Source organism: Pseudorca crassidens, chromosome 2, assembly GCF_039906515.1.
Source record: "Pseudorca crassidens isolate mPseCra1 chromosome 2, mPseCra1.hap1, whole genome shotgun sequence".
NCBI classification, from domain to species: domain Eukaryota; kingdom Metazoa; phylum Chordata; class Mammalia; order Artiodactyla; family Delphinidae; genus Pseudorca; species Pseudorca crassidens.
Genome location: NC_090297.1, coordinates 150,209,086 through 150,214,467, shown reverse-complemented (window position 1 = coordinate 150,214,467; position 5,382 = coordinate 150,209,086).

The following is a 5,382-nucleotide window of genomic DNA, read 5'->3' as shown; positions in this document are numbered from 1 at the left end:
AGGAGGAGAGGGGGATGGGAGGGAGAGGCGGAAAAGGGTGAGCTGGCAACGAGGTGGGGGCACCGCCTCTCCCAGATGATCCCCGCGTTCTCAGAGAGTTCAGGGGCTCCCGGGGACCCCCAGAGAGGGCTCCTACAGTGCTAGGTTAGGGGTGGGAAGGTGAGAGAGCGGGCAATAAGGGGAGAGAGGTATAGGGAACGTGAAGACTTGATCCCTAGTTAAACAAACACACGGCCTTTGCCAAATGATGTCAGCATGGCTGAAAAGTCGAGGGCTCTACTGCCATAGGTGTGTATCACCGGCTCTGGCCTCCCGTCAAACGGTGTCAGCCCCTCCACTGCTTCCCATCCCCCACCGGATCAGGGAGAAACAGCAGGGCCATGTGACAATATTGAGGAACAAAGGGTGCCCCCGCCCCTCCCCCACTGTGGAGGTAAGGAGGGCGGGTCCTGAGCTGCTGGAGAGACCTAGAGGGGGGCCCGTGAGGCTCAGGGGAAGTAGAAGGTGAGAAGGGAAGAGGAGAGGTGGGTGTATGGACAATTCCCCAGGCTTGGCAGGGGAATGGGGTCACATCTGGGGCAAGGGGGATCTGGAAGTCTTGCAGAGCTAAGGAGCTGGGGGTGGAACAAAGGGGAAATGGACTCTGTGGGGAGGGCACAGACCAGAGCAGGCCCCCCTCTTGGGCTTCATCAAAATCTTAATTCCCCCACAGTGAACTCATTCAATAGAAAGCCCACTGGAATCTCCTCCAAGTCATATTTCTGACTAGGTCTGTCACATTGCCCATGAGAATACAGTGGGCAGAGATGGGCTTGGGCACAGTGCCCAAGTTAATGCATAGAAAGTCTTGGAATGGTGCCTGGCCACAGTACGTGAGCAACAAATTCAGACTGTTATTATTACTCCAATTATTCTGGAGGGGTCTCTTCCTTGTTCCTCTGCAACCTCAGGCAAGTCACTCTGACTTTCTTGGCCTTCCTTTTCCCATCTGCTTCTACATGCCACCCGCCCTGCCTTCCCCATGCCCTTGTTCCTTCAAAATTTCCCGGGACTGGGAAAAAAAATCTTTGTAGAAGAGGCAGGACATCTGGGGAGCAGGGAGACGAGGAACCCGTCTGTGGGGTTTCAGTAGGTCTGGAGGTGATCCTGTCATTGTGGCCCAGGTTGGCTTCCTCCTCAGCCTTGCCGGGTGAGTGAGTGTGTGTGTGTGTGTGTGTGTGTGTGTGTGTGTGTGTGTGTGTGTGAGATTGGGGGGTGTTCTTTGATGTGCACATGTGCCAGGCACGGGAGCAACCCCAGCTCGGCCAATGCAGCTCAGGCTTCTTATCACTGGTCCCTACCTGGGCGATCGCTGTGTTCTGGGCAGAGGAAAGGTCACTTTCAGGTTTCCCCTTTGCTCTAGCTGCTGGTTCCTCCCCGCCTCATCCAGGGTGGGAACCAGAGGGAAAGGGCCACCTCTGAGTGACAGCGTGGGTGGGATGAGAGCTGGAGATAGGAGAGGAGAGCTGGGGTCTCAGCTGGTGACCACATCCCTGGCAGGAAGGAGTGAGGGTATAGAGGCCTGTGAGTTTCCAAGGCATTTTATCACTACTCTTTTTATTTCTACTGTCCCCATGTTTCTTGGGAAAAGTTCCCACCCCCTCTTCACCCCAGCCTAATCCAGTAATGTGAAGGGGAGCACAAGATGTCCCTGTGCTGCCTTCCTGCTCTCTGGCTGTTCTAGGGACTGGTATCCCCTGTAGGGGAGAGAGTCACTGCTACCTGCCCAAATCCCCACTCTTTATCTCTAAGCCTGCTCACCCCTTCCTCTCTGCTTTCCCTGCTGGGGGTGGCTGCTGGGCTGAGGAAATAAGCTCCAGCAGAAAGGCATTTTCCAGCAGTGAGACCTGACCAAGGTCATGGGTCCCCGAAATGGACATTTAAGGTTAGATGCCTAGAGGTCTGTAAGGAGACTAGGGTGAGTCTCACTTGGAAGTAGGCCAGTGTACAAGGACCCCAGTAATGGGCCCGCTGCTCTGGTTCAAGGAATGAAGAGCTTGCTCAGTGCTGAGCTGGCCCCTCGTTCCCTCAGGGAGCTCACTGGAATCAGATTTGGGTTGTCTGATTCAGTTCGGCACACGCTCACTAAGTGCCTGGTATGTGCCCAACCCTGGGAAGACTCTGGACATCAAGAGATAAAAAAAGGAGTCTACCTCTACCCCCAGCCTTTATACAGTTGAGCATTCCGGACAGTCGACCAGGCTCTGGGAGGTGCCCGGGAAGCCCATCCTGGTGGTGAAGGAGCCATGTGCGCTGGTCTCGGTGCTGCCCAAGGAGGGTCCTGCCAGGTTCTGAACACCAGGGCCAAGGGAGGGCTGGGGAGGGCCGTGGGGCTCTGGGAGAGGGGTGTCCGTGTGAGTGAAGCCATCGGGGGGATAGCCCCCCTCTTGTCTGCCTGACTTGGGGTGCTGTGCCACCCTGAGGGGCACGGCCTTAAAGCTGGTCTTCCTCCCGGTGCTCAGACCCAGTGGAGTCAAGTGTCATGGCGGCGGGTGGTGGTGGTGGTGGTGGTGGGTTGTGCTAGAATGATAGAAGATTTGCTTGGCCTAGCCTGGGGAGCCCGTGGGCTGATTTTGAGGAGTGGGGGCACTGCCTGAGGGTGATTTGGGGCCCCTCAAAGCTGCAGGATGAGAAGTTAGGAGGCTGGGAGCCAGTGGAGCTGGTCCCACCCCTCCTGAGTTGAAGCAGGCACCTGGGAGTCGGGTCCCTGGGTCCTGCTCCTGCCTGCCTGACGGAGCCAGTCCCTTGCTCACCCTCTCCTAATCCTCACTTTCCCCTCCTTCCACCTCCTCCAACCTCTCAGGACTCATGGAGACACTGGGGACACACGCAGCCCATGCAGGGGCCTCGAGCTGGTGGAGAAGCGAACGAGTGCAAGAGGACGTCTGGGGGGCAGAAGGAGGGGGTAGACAGCCACACAGAGCAGGCTGGTGAGCCAAGCATTAAGAGCTTTTGGCTTCCAAGACTTGAAAAGAAAGGGAGAGGTGCAGCCAGCAGCTTCAAAGGCTGGCGCCCCGAGGAAGTTCCAATATTTTTGTTGTTTCCTCTGCAAAGGAAAGAAGCCCTTGCAAAGGAGCTGGCTGTTTCTCCTCACCCCATTTGGGGGTCCAGCAGACCTCCTCCACCGGACCTTCCATCCCACAAGCTCCCTTCGGCCCCCTGCCCTGCAGCTGAGGTCCTGACATGGGAGTGAGGACCCAATGGGCTTCTCCGAGGTGAAGGGCTGGGGGCTGCTCTCAGACCCAGGGGGCCCAGAGCCTCCTTCCCACTTGTGCCCAGGTTGGCAAACAGCCACCGCCATGATCGGCTGGTTCCTGTCATCCCTCCTCTCACTGCCCCCGGTGCCCGCCCTCTTCCAGGGATGACCCCCAGCCCAGGGGGTGGGCTGGGTGGGGCTTACCAGTGGGTGAGCAGAGCCGGCTGGGCAGGGCTGCAGGTGTGTCTGGGGAGCGGGCAGCCGAAAGGTGTTCCAGAGGTGTGCGAAAGGGCTCTGCTCAAATAATCCAGGGAGGCGTTTATAAATAACTTTACCTCAGGGCCACAGGGTGAGCCCCGGCTTCCGATTGGCTCAGAGGGGAAGTGGTTTTGAACACTACACCATAGCTAAGCCTGAGGAGATAGGAAAAGGAGATAAGGGAAGAAAGGTCCCAAATGAACAGCCCTTTTTTTGTTTTACCTGAGGAGCAGGGCTGTTTGATGGGAGCTTGGCACTTCCTAAATCCACCCTGAAGACAATAGGTCACATTCAGCGGGGCCCCCGGCCTCACAGGCTCCCCCAAGGCGGCCAGCCGAGGCTGAGCAGGGGACAAGGCAGACCCCTCTCCGAGCTTGCGTCCTGTTGCTTATGGGGCTGGGGTCAAGCCAAATAGCTTCTTGGACAATGGGACCCATTGAGGCCCCCAGGGAGGTGGGGTCCTGGGGCTGCTTGCTTTGAACGTTGGAGAGAGGGGGGTGTTGAAGGGGGACAGTAGACCTCTGAACACCCCTGAGGAAGGCCACAAGCCATGTTTTGGAAGGCCTTGAGGGTCCTTGAGAGGTTTGGGGCAGTGGTGGAGACCTGGTTCCCAGCTCTGTCCTCAGCCTTAGGTCACTTGTAAGCTCTGTGCCTTGATCTATCCAGCAGTGCAATGGGGAAAGTATTCCTTGCCCTCCTAACTTCCCAGGTAGGGTGCAAGGGGTGCATGGGGGTTTGGGATATGGTAAAGGCGCTCAAGAAACTGGACTTACAACAATGATATGTAAGGCGACCTGAAGGCTAGCAAATCTCTAATTCATAGGCCTCTGTCACTTCCATGAATGAATGTCCACCTCGGTTGTGGTTCTGCTCAGGCTGCTGCCTGCCTTCTGGGTTAGAGCTGCCTACCCACCCCGTGCTCACTGAGCATGGTGGGAGAACCTCAGAAAGGGCAGACAGCTGGGTTGGGGCAGTTTCTTGACATATTTCCTGAGAAGGGGAGTCCCCAGCTGGTGCCAGGAGCCCCTTCCTTCATGCATCTGGGGCTGCACTGCCTTAGCCTGAACTGTCCTCCCACCTCTCCAGAAGACAACAGAGGCTCTGAGGTGGGCTGGAATCAGTACAGGGGGCTTCAGTAAGGCACCCTGGAAGTTAAGGAGAAAGTCCCGCTGAGAAATGAGCTAGCTTCAGCACATTATAGGGACTCAATAAATATTTGTTGAATGAATAAAAGAATGAATTGTCTGCAAGCCCAGCCCAAGGGAGAGTCTGTAGATGCATTGCTTGTGGGGACTAAGGAAACACCCAAGGTCACTCAGAGTTGTCAGGGTGTACCTAGGCGCCTGAACATGACCGAAGAAAGCTGGAAGGCAAGCCACCCAAGCGTGTCCTGCCACCTGCTGAGGGCAGGTGGACACTTCCTCCAGCAGCCCTTCCCCAGGCCCCTGCGCTGGCTTAGCTGCCATGTGCCCATGGCTCCCTCTGCTTCACCATGGTAACAGTACACTGATCACGATGGATGGAAGTTATGCGTTCAATTGTCAGTCTTTCTCCAAAGACTGTGAACTCCATGAGGAGGCCAGGGAAGCGCCTGTTTCGTTCACTTCCGTATGCTTACCGCATAGCCGAGTGCCTGGCACTTAGTAGAAGCTCAATATAGATTCGTGGAATGGGTGAATGACTGTGTGATGGAATCTTCAAACAAAGTAGAACCAGAGGGCCAGAATTTGCCCATTCATCTCCAGCACTGTCCAGTGGCATGGGTAGCGTGACCTGTTCTAAACTATGGTGGACAAGTTATCAGATTCCCCCTATAGCCAGGTGACAGTGGCCACCAAGATCAAACAACTAAGATCCCTTGCTTGGATACCATGCCTGCCAGGGAAACC